At 41.8% G+C, this 14,376-nt stretch overlaps 1 protein-coding gene across 2 annotated transcripts in view; it reads left to right on the forward strand.

Annotated features, from left to right (window-relative positions):
* Pid1 (phosphotyrosine interaction domain containing 1) overlaps positions 1–14,376 on the forward strand; it is a 237,015-nt gene that overhangs the window by 50,075 nt on the left and 172,564 nt on the right. The window lies entirely within an intron of this gene.

Consider the following 14,376-nt stretch of genomic DNA (forward strand, 5'->3'; position numbering starts at 1 on the left):
ATTGAGTTTTCCAATTACTGTTTTATTTATTTGGTTTTAATTTTATGCCTAGGGGAATACAAACCTATAACAACACCTCATTAATTTGCACTAATGGGGAGGTAGAGTGCTGATTGGTATGTGAGAGCATGCTATTTAGACACACACAATGCTAATATATCTGTGGTCTTAGAAAATACCCAAGTCAATGGGATGGAGCCCACTGAACTTTGAAGTTACTTCTTGTTTTCCCAGCTGGGCCCTGAGTGCTACCACCTCCTGGTAGGACTCTCACCACTGACTGTTCCTTGGCATTGCCTTCCAACTGGATTGCTTTTGGTCCTCTGGAGAGCAGGGTCTGTTGGTGTTCTGGCAGCCAACCTGTGTGGAGTTGGGGCCAACCTCCAGCTCTCTGTAACTTGCCCTTCTGTGAGGATGGAAAACTGTGCTTGTGAGTTAAGGAGTCTCTAAGGGTTTCTAGGTCTGGGACTCTCTCCTGGTTAATTGCTAGTTCTACACAAACCATCCAGTCCTGTGCCTTAGTTTCTCTATATAAAATGGTTTATTGGCATCACAGAGTTTAATGACAGTTGTGTATAGATTGCTGAGCACTGCATATATCCCCCATGTTTATTATTATTATTGTCCTCCATCAGATACTTATTAGTTATGTTGCTCATCTCTGGTTAGTGATCTATCTATCCATCTATCACCTATCATCTATCTATCTATCTATCTATCTATCTATCTATCTATCTATCTATCTATCTATCTATCATCTATCTATCTATCTAATCTACCTATCATCTATTTACCTACCTAACTACCCATAAATCTACATGTCTTTATCATTGATGTATTCATCTATACCTCTATCTATGTGCCTATTGACCTAAGTATCTACTATGTATCTACCCATGTATCTACCTGTCTGTCTGTCGGTCTGTCTGTCATCTATCACTTATCATCTCTTTCCTCTCCTTCTTTCCCTCTCTCTCTCTTTCTCCTCTCCCTCTCCTTCTCCCCCTCTCTCTCCACATATCTATCTCTCTTTATATCCATTTATCTATCTATCTACTTATTTACCTAGGAAACAGGATTGTGGAGAATTTCTGTTCCAGTGACAAGAATTTCATAAAATCAGCTATAAAAATCTATATCATGTGTCATGTATTCATTCATATTGAACTGTTTACTTTCCCAGCACCTGCTATATTCTAGGCACTGTTTCAAACCTCTTGTTTTGGCCACTGAAAATGAGTTAGTATGTCATTGGAGGACTGTAATCACCACTCAATGAAAACAAAGAGCTGTTGTAGACATGACAGATTTGGGAGTACATGGTAGTGGTAACCTACAGTTGTTTACAGTGAGGCCAGATCTTCTAGGGCATCCTTAGTAGAGCAAAGAGACTAGGTAAGGGCTTTGAGGAGAGGAAGACATGGTTAAAGAATGGGCTGGTTTCAGGGTACTGGGAGGTGCATGAGGAGAGCAGATGATGCCCTCAAGTGAGAACAGGGACTGTGCTCACAACTACCTTGCAATGCTGTGATGAGCAGGCTTTCCTTAAAACAAAACAAAATAAAAAACCACGATTTTATTTTTAATTATGTATTTCTCAATGTGTGTCTGTGTGGGGATGTATGCACATGAGTGCAGGTCCCTGCCAAAGTCTGGGGAGTCAGATCCCATGGACCTGGAGTATATGCAGTTGTGGGCCTCTGCCTGTGGGGTCTGGGAATTGAGCTCTGGTCCTCTATAGTAGGGATTCTTAACAGCTTAGCCATCTCTGCCATCTCCCATGCTGAGCAGATTTTCTGATGGCGAAAGGAAGTTATTGCAAAATCTGAAAAAGTGAAGTTTAAATGAATGAGTCAGTATGTTCGAGGCTTGGTGATAACTCTTAGGAGTTTCATGTTGGGTGTCTCTGATTTCTGTGCTGCTTTTGGAGGTTTTGTTTGTTAATACATGGCATCCTGGCTGCTCTCAAAAGCTGCCAACCATATACTCATCGTGACCTTCTTGAGAGGGGACTTCCTCCCTATCTCCAGATGGAGCTATCTGCCTCCCCACCGCCACCCTCTATTCTCTAACCCCAGTGACATTGACAAATCTCATTCACTTCAGAGCCAGGGCCAAAGAATGGATTATTTCTGAGTGTATTTACTTGATGCTGCTCCCTCTCCAGCAAGGCACTATCATTAATTACAGAAAAACAAACAAAGCAAATCCTCAGCAGCTGAGCTGCCTGTTTTCAAAGACTCACAAACCTCATCTGCATAAAATAAATTAAATTTGGAGCTTACCTAGCACACACATTCATTCTGATGGATCTTTCCTCGTGCCGCATTACTGTCTGCATCTCGTCCTGCAGAGTTGTCCTCCAGCTCTGATGGATCTGAAGAGCCTTGTGGGTCCTGGAAGAAGTGAGTTCCATCCTCACTTGGCTGCTGCATCCAAGAGGCTGATGGAAAGTAAAGGGCACATGTGGCCAGCCTTTCTCCACAGCTTGGAATATAGTGTCCAGGGCTGTATAGTGTTGGTCTTAGCCTTTTCTGCTTTTTCAGCACTAGCGATTGAATGCAGGACCCTTTGAATGCCAAATTCCCAAACATGAAGTCTCCTACCTAGTTACAGCCCTAGCCCCTCTCATTTATCTATTCCAAAGCTGAATCTGGGTTAGTGTGGTGGTTCACACCTGAGATAGGAGGATTGCCATGAGTTTGAGACTAGCCTGGGATAAATACTTCTGAGTGGCCTATGAGATTATATATAATTATATTTTGTATATATATACCTATATATCTATATATATATGTGTGTGTACATGTGCATATGTATGTATATCTATTTATTTATGAAAAGAAAAAAAGAAAAAGAAAAAAGTGAATCTATTCTTGAGATCTGTAGATTCCACTGATGCTATAATCTAATAGAGAGTTCTAAGTAAAAACAAACAAACAAACAAAGACAAAATATACCAGTTTTGTGCATTTTGAAAAACCTTCCTTCCTTTAAAATGTTTTTGTTTTTAATGAGAGCTTGAAGATTCCCCTTTCAGGAGAAAATTAAAGGGATAATGACAGCAAAAACACCATTTGTGGCTTTGAGTTCTGTGCTTCCTCTTGTGGCAGCAGTTTCCTCGTCTGAAAAGCAGGCATGTCAGGTTCTGTGAGGACGGGGCGGGAGGAATCACAGCAGAACGGGGCAAATGTCTCAGCGGGTCAAGCTTTTGCCACACAAGCCTGACGACTGGAGCATGGGTCCCCAAACCTGTGAAAGCCTGAGGCAGTACTGCAGGTGTCCTGCTGAGAGACTGAAACAGGAGAAACAGTGGCCAGTAGCCTGGCTTATGCAGCAGTCTTAACAAGCTGGGAGGCAAAACCGACACCCAGGGTTGTCCTCTGACCTCTTGGATGTGCTTCAGCATGGACACACAATTACACGTACACTCATGTATCACACACATATACACTCACAGATGCACAAGATGTCAGCAACAGCAGGAAATATAGTTTTATTAATTTTATGAGAATTTGGCACTTTGAGAGGATTGTCTGTATATTTTTTGAAAGATTGAAATTGAAGTATTTAATATACTGAGACTTGAATTCACTGCATTTCTACTATTTTGCTTTTGTTTATGTGTGATGGTGTGTGTGTGTGTATGTGTATGTGATGATGTGTGCGCGCGTATGCGAAATATATGATGGTGAGTGTGATGGTGTGTGCATGTGTATGTTTGTGAAGATGTGTGATGCTGTGTGTGTGCACACATGTGAAGGTGTGTGAAGATGTATGATGATGTGTGTGTGAGTGTTGTGTATGCACACACAAGTGTGGATGCACATGCCTTTGTTCACCATATAGAGGCTGGAGGAGGACACTGACTGTCCCACTCTATGACTCTCTACCTTATTTATTTGAGACAGGGTTTCTCCATGAATCTGGAGCCAGGTTGGTGTTCATAAACCCAATGATCTTACTGTCCACAGTCCTGCCCCTTCCCTCAGCACTGAGGTTAAAGACACATGTGGCCATACATTGCTTTTTACGTGAGGTACTGGGATCCAAACTATGGTCCTCATGCTGTGTGGCAGATGCTTTGACACATTTAGCCATATTGCCAGCTCCTCCATCAACTTTCTGATCTTCTCTCTGATACTCGCAGTCATCTGGATGCTGGCTATCATTGTGTAGTATATTAACTTCTCATTGGCAACGATCTGTGTTGCTCCCTCACACCATCATTTTAAGAGGCAAAGACACAAGAACTCATGGTGTCCAGCAGTTTGGCTAATGACATGGTGCTAGGTACAAACATAGATTGACAGTGTCTACATGGTCTCAGAGGAAAAACCATGGGCAAGTGTCTGTTTCTTCCATGTATCCATCAACAACACCATTGCTAGACCTGTTGAAAGACTCCAGGCAGGGATCATGTTTGCCACCAACCATTGTAAAAAGCTATCTTTCTAGTTTGTTTTGCTGCTGCTTAGGAGCTGTGATGAGGGCCACAAGGCCAAGCTTCAAAGACTTCACCTTTTGAAGGCCTTTCTTACAGTCACATGCCCAGCTGAATGAGGTGGCTCACTGAGGAAGCCATCCTCTTCCATAGGAGAATGTTGTCCTTTTCCTGGTGATCAGTGATTTTCAAGACAGGTCCAGCAGAGATAATTCAGGTGCCCCACATGTGCTTTGATGGTAAAAGGCCTTTGCATTATTTAGAAAACATAACAGAGTGGTGTTAGAGATGGCTGACCATGTCAGCAAAGGAGTTTTAGTGCATTTGTAAATGGCCAGTACATTGATGGAGACCTATGTGTGTGCTTACATCTATTATTTTCTGGCTTCATAATACAGTTTCTACTGTCATGTTTGTGCACACATTTGGGCTATGATATAATGTGTGCCTCATCAGAGCTTAGTCCTGCACAGTAAGGCTCTGGGTTCAAGCCCAGCCCTGTCTATACACAGAGCATTTTCTTGGTAATACCCCACTGAGGCTTGGGTCAGGACTTGGGGGGGCAGGGTTGGGAGAGCTCCAAGGAAGGTTCAAAAGGGCCTGTTAGGCCCTGACTTTGCTCACGGTCATGTGGTTTTTTGTTTGTTTGTTTGTTTTTGTTTTTGTTTTTCATGCTATAGCCAGGTGGTACTTGCTTATAATCCCAGAACTGGGTCGTTGGAAGATCATAAGTTAATTTCAAGGACTACCAGGACTAAATAGTCAGACTCTTCTTAAAAAAGAAGTGAGCAACAACAAAACCCATAACAGAAAACTGAAGCCTCTGTGCTTTACTGTAGTTAATTGAATAAGCACTTAATTTTTTTTAACAGAATTATACTATACACCACTGAAAGACAAATGACACAGTCGGGAAAATATATTGTAAAACATTTGACAAGCTCACAGTCTATTTCATTAATATATGGTTTGATAGCCTCTGTGGAAAAGACAAGCATGGCCCAAATAAACAGTCACAGAGAGAAAGTGTAAGTTTGCAGTAAACATGCTGAAAGATGTTGTTCTTCATTTGACTTAAGAACTATGTTCTAGTTAGCTTTAAACCCCAACTTGCCACAACCTAGACTCCCATGAGAAGAGAACTTCCGCTGAAGAATTGCCTTGATCAAATTGACCTGTGGGCATATTAATATGGAAATGCCTTGATTATTAATTGTTAGAGGGGAGCCCAGCCCACTGTGGGTGGCACTACTCCTTAGGCAAGTGATCTGGAACATTCAATATGGCCTGCTCATCACCCAGCAAGTGGCATCCTCTGTGATTCTTGCCTCACTTCTTGGGTGTGAAGTAAGCTCCTGGATCACAGAAAATACTCTGTGGAACAGCACACAGGCAGCATGGCTGCCTTTGCTCTCTGCTTTGGACTGTGGATGCTATATGACTATCTGCTGGAGTTCCTGCCTTAACTTCCTTAAAATGATGGGCAGTAACCTGGAATTGAAAGCAAAATAAACTCTTTCCCTCCTTGAGTCACTTTTGGTTAGGGTGTTTGTCATAGCAACAGAAATTAAACAAAAACAAATTGTAAAATAGAAAAATAGTGACATCTTGATCCTCTCATCCCACTACTGCCCATTCAACCTTGTATGTCTACCCACAAGGTCCTGGGATGGCCCAACACCAGCCTAGCTTTTATTTGAGTGGTTCCAATCACTAGTCCTCATACTTGTGAGGCAAGTGCTTTATCCACTAAGCCATTTCCCCAGCCTTGTCTCCTTTTTTACAGTGATCATGTAGATATTTAAGTGATAAAGAGAGTTTAAAATTGTCAATATAATTGTGGTATTTGACAATTAATTTACTGACATGATTTTTTTTTTGGATCAGCAGTCCTTGGCTAGCTAGCCTAAAGAGAACAACAAATTGCATGATAATATATTAAGTTTTTAATTGACTAAGTTCATGTATGTCTGAACCTATTTACATATATATACATATATGTATATATATATGTTGTATGGAGGACTGGCATGACGATGTAATGTTTATCTTGGAGAGAGACTGGAGTGTGTGGTGGGTGGAAGTTTGGAGAAGGAGCTGCCAGTAGAATAGACTATGTGGTCAGCATGTTACTGAGAAGCTGGCTGGGGGAGGAATTGTGAACAGAATGTTATTCTTGCAAAGGGCCTGGAGGCTGACTCAACACTTCCTCTGCCTTTCTGGGCTCCGTGTTTTGCCTCTGTATTTGGCTCAGATACTCTGAATTTAATTTCCCTAATTGAAAAAAGCCAGTGCTTAAATCGGATGGACGGTGCAGACAGACGTATTCCTTGAGAGAAATGTCACTCAGAATAACCAGAGATCCTGTTGAGGTTGAATGAGTTTATGGGTGTGTGGTTGACCAGGCATAGAAGGAAGGTTTAGGTTGCCCCAGTATGTTGGGCCCATGATCTCCTCAGTCTCTTCTCAAACACTTTGGAAGTTTGCCTTGGATCTGTGAAGTATAAAGGCTCAGTGGGGGTTAATTTACTTGCCCACTGTTTTCAGGTTAGTAGGTCATGGAGCCTAGATCGGAATAACTTACTCCCTAATTCAGGTGTTTTCTCTCTTCCTTTGATCTCCTTTGTTCATTTTGTGGTATTTAATGACTCACTGAGTATATATATTCCTGTCTCTTGGCATCATTACTCTTTATTGCTGGCTACAAAGGTGATCATATTTGAGCAGTGAGTTTCAAGAAAAAGTTTAGGAGCTCCAGGTCCAGGGATGGGGTTCGGTGAATGTGGATTTTGTTGTGAGGAGGGATGTAGCTAGAGTTTTCCTGCCTGGCCCACAGTCAGGACAAATCTCTCTCACCTGCCAGTCCCACAACCACTCAGACCCAACCAAGTAAACACAGAGACTTATATTGGTTACAAACTGTATGGCCGTGGCAGGCTTCTTGCTAACTGTTCTCACAACTTAAATTAATCCATTTCTATAAATCTATACCTTGCCACGTGGCTCATGGCTTACCGGCATCTTCACATGCTGTTCCTCATCATGGCAGCTGGCAGTGTCTCTCTGACTCAGCCTTCCACTTCCCAGCTTTATTCTCCTCCTTGTCCTGCCTATATTTCCTGCCTAGCCACTGGCCAATCAGTGATTTATTTATTGACCAATCAGCAACACACTTGACATACAGACCATCCCACAACAGAGGGGTGACACACAAGAAAGGGATATGGGTAGAAATCCTGCCTTCTGATTCTCTTTTTCACTTACCTTGCTGTGCTGTGGTAATGACGAACTCTTAGTGTCCTCACTTTTTAGATAATAGAGTAATAGTATCTCTCATAGGGTTATGTGGTGAGTGAAAGGGGAAACCTGTGAAGTGCTTGGTATAGTTTCTGCGTGGTTACCTCTTACCTGCCCCGTGGTGCAGACATTTAGAAGGCAGTAGTGACTCGTAGGTCCAATTCTTACAACAAAACCTTTTAGGACACTGGGGGTGAGAAGGGAGCTTCAGGATATCTTTGTGGCAATTTTACATAGATACTGCTGTGTGGAAATAACAATGTAACACAGAATGTCAGAGAAAGCCTCTGTCCAAACTTAGACCCACTCTTCATCCCCAAGTAGAGCACAGAAAGCCACCTTGGGCTCTGTTCTCTCTTTTTTTGTGTGAATTTCTTACAGATTTTACTCTTTCTACTGCACGAGATTCTGGGATACTTTTATTTTGATGTAAGGTGAGAAAGAAAGAAACCTTACAGCGTATGAATGCTATAACCACTGTCTGTGATGGATTACTGCTTCATCTTCAGGTGAACTTCAAAAAGTTGTACTTTGAAAGGGAATTATAAATTTCTCTTGAAGGAACTTTTAGACACTTAACCTAAGGGAAAGGAGGCAATTCTATCTTAAACACAACTCAGGAGCACAGTATTGTAGCATAACAAGAAACCAAATAGATAGCAGTCTCAACTGGACATTTCTTCATTTTCTGCTCTCTGCCCCTGAAAGCCCAAATTCCAAAGAAAAGAGACCATAATAAAGACTCGGCTTAAAAAACAAACTGGGTGGGTCTGGATTTGTTACATATTAAACCAGTCTAATGCATTCTTTATTTGTGAAATCGTAAAATTAAAATTGATTCCAGAAGAGTGAGTTTGAGACCCATTAACATTCTTATTCATTAGAGAAGTCTGCAGGATTGTGTCCAACTTCAAATTCGGGAAGAAACTCACCGATTAGAACATATGATTTACTTGAAAATTCTTATTAATCAAAATTCACTAAAAGGTTGGAGATGCAGTTAGGTGGTATAGCGCTTGCTCATCATGCACAAAGCCCTGGCACTGGGGGAAAATTTGCTGATAGTATTCAACATTTTTCTCCAAGTTGCATTGGTATATATATATATATATATATATATATATATATATATATATATATATATATATATATATATAGCTGTATTATGATGCTTTTTGCTTGAAAAGTTGCTGTTTTGATAACTTCCTTCATGAAGAATACCATCAAGGTGGGTCTAGAAGCAGATGAGATTATCTGTCACCCAAAAGGTTCCACAAAGCCCAGGAATCATAGTTTAGTGCAGGAGATATGGAGAGTTGCCCACTGCATATGAAAATACTCTGGTTTTGGGACAGAGACTCATGGATTACCCAGTAGCTTTTGAGAACATTTCTAGGCCTAGTACAATTTATGTTCACACAAGTAATAGACATGATCAACTGACTGCTGGATATTACTTATATACACTGTTTAAGAAAATCACTAATCCATAAGTAATTATTTTTCATATATCATAGACAACTGAAGATTTAGCATTCGGAAAGATCACCTACGTAGCTAGACCAATGTCTCTGGCACAATGTCTGTCCACAAATGGCCACTGTTGGAAGAAGAGTGACAGTGGATGACACAGAGCCCTCATTTCTCAGCAGCTTGCTGGAGACATTACTGTCATTTTTAGCAACACTTTGCCGCTCAGCTTTCTGATTTGTGGGTGACTTCTTTTTCTCAGTCTCCCATATTTCGTGACACATTTCTTTGTACACTGTCTTTTATGTGATCACTTCATTCTGCTTCAATCTCCTCACACTCTTAGGGGGGTATATAATACACTGTCACGATAAATAGGGTTTTTTTTTTCATTATAAGGCCATTTTATTTTAAAAGGGATTTTAGAAAACACTAGTTAATGTGATTTTTCAGCAATGGCTGTCTACAGCCACAGAAAGCTTGATTAAATTTTAATTAAAGAAGACTTAATTAAATCCGATTGGGTGAAGCAAATGGAAAAAGTGATTAACCCTCCTGAACTGTTTTCATCAATCCCCTGCTCAGCCTTTAGGTGTCTCCCCTGGAAGGGACTGCTGTTGGTAGCAGATACCCACATCTGTCTGGAGGGATGAATCTGTTCCCTGATTTCAAAGTTCACTGGTGGTCTCTACATCGTATTTGAAACATAGGATTCAGTCATTTTCCCAACAAAACATTGGCGCCTAAAGAAAAAAAAAGCTATATTATTTGAACTTTATATTTACTCATGTAGTAAAAGATATAGAGCAAAGTGTCCTGAAGTCCCCCCCCCGCCCCCCGCTGATTTCTCTAATTTAGGATGACTCTCTCATGCACATTTCCATAGTCTCACCATGAACTTTTCTAAGTTCAAACATTTCCTTTCTTATACCAAACATTTTTGGAGGACATTTGAAATAGAAAAAAAGGGCAAGAAGTAAAACTTTAGGATTCATGCCAATATAAAATATAGTCACCATTTTGGGGGGAGGTATCTTGGGGTTTTGATTACTAGTTATGTAGGGTGGCTTTCACTTGGTCCTTCCTTTTCTTCTGTAGTGATCTTTTCTGGTACCTTTTTACCAGTCTAACCATGGGCATCTTATGAATGTTCTAGATGTTCATTATTCCTACTGCTAAGTAACCATAATTGAGCAGGCATGGGGGAACTACTTCCAGTCAGTATTAAAGATACATTTCTTGACTCTTCTGGCTCCTACACTCCTGGCCCACAGAATCAGCCCTTTGTAGGGGCTCAAAGAGAGTGAAGGGGCAGTTATGGAGCCTGCATGGTCTGTATTAGGTCCTCTGAATATTCTTTGTGGTTGTTTAGCTTGGGGTTTTTGTGGGACTCCTAACAGAGGGAGTTGGGAGCATCTCTGACTCTTTTGCCTGTCTTGGGACCGTTTCCCTCTTACTGAGTTGCCTCATCCAGCCTTGATATTAGGATTTGTACTTAGTTTTACTGCATCTTTTTATGCTGTGTTCAGTTGATATCCCTGGGAGGCCTACCCTTTTCTGAAGGGAAATGGAGGAGCAATAGATCTGGGGGAGAGGGGAAGTGTATGTGGGGGAACTGGGAGGAGTGGAGGCTGCAGTTGGGATGTATTGTATGAGAGAAGAATAAATGATTAAAAAAGTGATACATTGATCTAGGAGAGAAAAGGGAGGCATAAGTGTTACAGCTCAGGTGGAAAGGAATCCTGGCAGCTGGGAGCCAAGGAATACCACAAAGTCACACTGCACAACAAACCTCACACAAGAGTGTTATATGAATCTTAAATGGGTCTTATAATATAAAAAAAACAAACTCAGAGCTAGATATTGGGGTAAATTCTGAAAGATCAGAGAGACAAAGGAACAAGCCACTGTCATGTCTCACCTCGCCAACTCCACGAATCCTCTGTTGAATGCCTCTGAGTCCTCAGCTGAAAAGCCTTTAGTTTCTGTCTCCTCCCATTTTATATACCTTTTTCTGCCCAGCCATATCACTTCCTTCTTAGTGCTGGGATTAAAGGCGTGTGTGCTTCCTAAGCAAAGGCATGAGATCTCAAGTGCTGGCATTAAAGGTGTGAGCCGTCACTGTTTCTCTCCTAGTCTGAATCAATCTCATATAGTCCTGGGTGGCTTTGAACTCACAGAGATCCAGATGCATCTCCGCCTCCTGAGTACTAGGATTAAAGGTGTGTGCCACCACTGACTGGCCTCTATGTTTAATCTAGTGGCTTGTTCTGTTCTCCGATCTTCAGGCAAATTTTATTAGGGTACACAATATATTACCACACAAGAGATTTATTGGGAGAGAAAAGTCCAGGAGGGTGGCTGCCTCTGCTTGAGTGAGAAGCAGCAGAGAACGAAGCACAATACAGGGTTTCTTGGCCGGGGTGGGGGGCAGAACTTTCCAGAGTGGCCTAGGATTGGAGGGATTATGTGGCCTGATCTTGGGGCAGCCTCAGAGATTGGTAGGATTTTTTTCCTGTAGGGTAGGATCTGGCTACTCTCTCATCTGGAGGGGCTGGGAATGGCAGTTAGGGCCCTTAGCCAAGTCTAGGTGGTGGGGCCTGACCAGTGGATCTCCTCAGGTGGGGGCCTGGCTGCTCCTGTGCCTCAAGGAGTCAGACCAGGCCTCAGGGGATCCTTGCCGCCAGCCAGAGTAGTCTAGGAGCCTGGCAGTCAGGGGCTGGGTTACAAGGAGTATGAGAGCATGGCAGGGTCCTCTTGCTGCCCAAGTTGGTGTGAATAGCCAATGTGAGGAACCTTTCTACTTTCACTGGAAGGCAGCTCAAAGGTGATGAAAGATGCTATCTCAAAACCCTAGACTATTGACTCTAGAAAATGTATTTAACAGGCCAGTCTAGGTTGCAGTGGTTAATAGGCTCTAAAATATAACATAAATATAAAATACGATATTTTAAGTCCTTTAGATGTTGATTTTTCAAGAACCATCCAAAGTCAGACTCCCAGACAGACAATGACTCTCTCCCATATGGTGATTGGGTGACCCAGTCTACCACCCTGTGGTTTCCTGTGTGAACCTAGGCACGAGCAGAAAGACATCGTGAAGAGGATGTACTGCTATTTCTTTAACATTTTAAAGTCTCTGCTCCCAATAGACATGCCATTCTTTGCTATTGTTCTTTTGACACAGGGTCCCACACTGGCCTCAAACTGTGTAGCTGAAGCTAGCCCCGAACTCCCGATTTCTTGCCTTTACCTCCCAAGTTCTGGGATTGTAAGTATGTACTACCTTGCCTGGAGCATGTTTTTTTATGTTTGCATTCATTTGTCTAGAACTCAGTTATTGGTTCATACTGAATTTCAGATGGGGGAATATAATTCAGCTTAGTGCCCAGAAAGGAGGGTAATGGATTTTGGGGACCAGCCAACATTCCTTCCATAGACACTGCTGGGGTAGGGTACACACTGGCTGGCCAGAAGGCCACACTTGCCTTACCATGCATTTCATTTGGCCAGAAAAGTGCTTGTAGAATTTTTTTTAATGTCAGCAAGCTCCTACAGACCAGTAGATTGCATATTATATGTCATTTTCTCAGATGTGGCCTTCGAATCTTGAGAGTGACAGCATCAACTCCATATTCTTGCTTGGCACTATTCTATAATTGATTAAGAACCTCTTATTTAGAGGGGTCATGTATTCTTTCATCACACCTAGAAACTATTATTCTAGCCTCATTTTTACCTCTCACTTATAGCCTTGAAAGCCAGGTATTAATTTTCATTTACCAAATAATCCTACTTACACTAGATCGCTTCCTCTCGTCTTTATTACTATGTGATCTAACTCGAGGATTGAAAACCAGAGTGTGGTTCACAGCCCATTGCTACCTCTCTCTTCTTTTCTTGTCCTCTCTTATGACATCATAGGAAACACAAGGCACATTTACGTTGACAAAGATGGTCAAGAAATAATAACATCCTTATTGGTTAGGATATATTTCAGTTAGTTCATAAAATTGTAAATACTATTAGAAGGAAGGAAGACAAGGTGAGGCAGGAGAGGAAGAAAATGCATGCTGTTCTTACGGTGTGAAACTTCCAAGTCTCTGATTAAAATCCTGGCTACCTTCTGTATGCATATGTTTTATAAGCTCTATTGCAAATGGGATCTTTGTCATCTAGAATCAGAGGGCAGGGATTTATGTTTCTTTTTGTAGAAGTTGTTACTTGGGTTTTCTATACATGTAAGGTAAACTTTGTGAAGGTTTCCAGATGGGAAGTGGTAAAAGAAGCATGCTATGGAGGTGAACTGAAAAGCATTCTTCCCTTTTTGTTGAGATGTCTGTTCCTTGTAGCTCAGGAAGCTGCTGTATTAATCATGCCATGAGTAACCCCCATTCCCCTGCCCCTGTGTGTGTCTGGGCACTTGTTCTTGAACAGTACAAAGGAGTGTAAGAGAATGTAAGAGTCTCTGGGGGCTTCTTTGAATGGACCTAGGCACTGAACTTATAGACAGGAAAATTGAATGAAACTATCTCTCTTCCACTGTAGAGGTTTGCACAGAATGATTAGATATTTTTGGAGGAAGAGAGAAAGATGGAGAGGGAGATACAGAGGAGGAGATAGTGGGGGAGGGGGAGGAGATGGAGCCAGAGAGAACCCTCATCCCAGGAAGTGGAAATTGCTGTGCTTGCCTAGAGTGGTAGACTGCATGTCTAGCTGAGGGATGTCTCAGTGACTTAATCCCTCAGCTTATGTATGGGAGCAGAGATGATAGTTATCACAATTTGCTGTTTATTAAACACATTGTCATAGCCCCATGAGGGCAGGTGGCTAGGAATCGCACTGGTCACAGGCACCATTCCTTGAGAGGTATCTGAGGCTGTAAAGGTGAGTGTGATACTTTTTAATCCTTGCTATGGAAGGATCTAAAGATGTAGGTGCTGAGGTTGTAGCTAAGCCTACTGTGTGAGAATTCCTCTAGGCAGGCAGTGGCATCTGGACTTTCAACAAAGGCATCTTACCTTACACACACAGCTTGCAGTGCATTTAATAATAGCACCTGAGAACCTCTGGGCTGAGACATTTGCCCACAGATAAATAGCTGATAAATAGCTTAATAGGGAAAGCAAAACTCATCAGAAGAGGCTTTGGTGTCATGCTTAAAG

This window comes from Peromyscus californicus, unplaced genomic scaffold, assembly GCF_007827085.1.
Source record: "Peromyscus californicus insignis strain IS unplaced genomic scaffold, ASM782708v3 Scaffold_21__1_contigs__length_65335640, whole genome shotgun sequence".
In the NCBI taxonomy this organism is placed as follows: domain Eukaryota; kingdom Metazoa; phylum Chordata; class Mammalia; order Rodentia; family Cricetidae; genus Peromyscus; species Peromyscus californicus.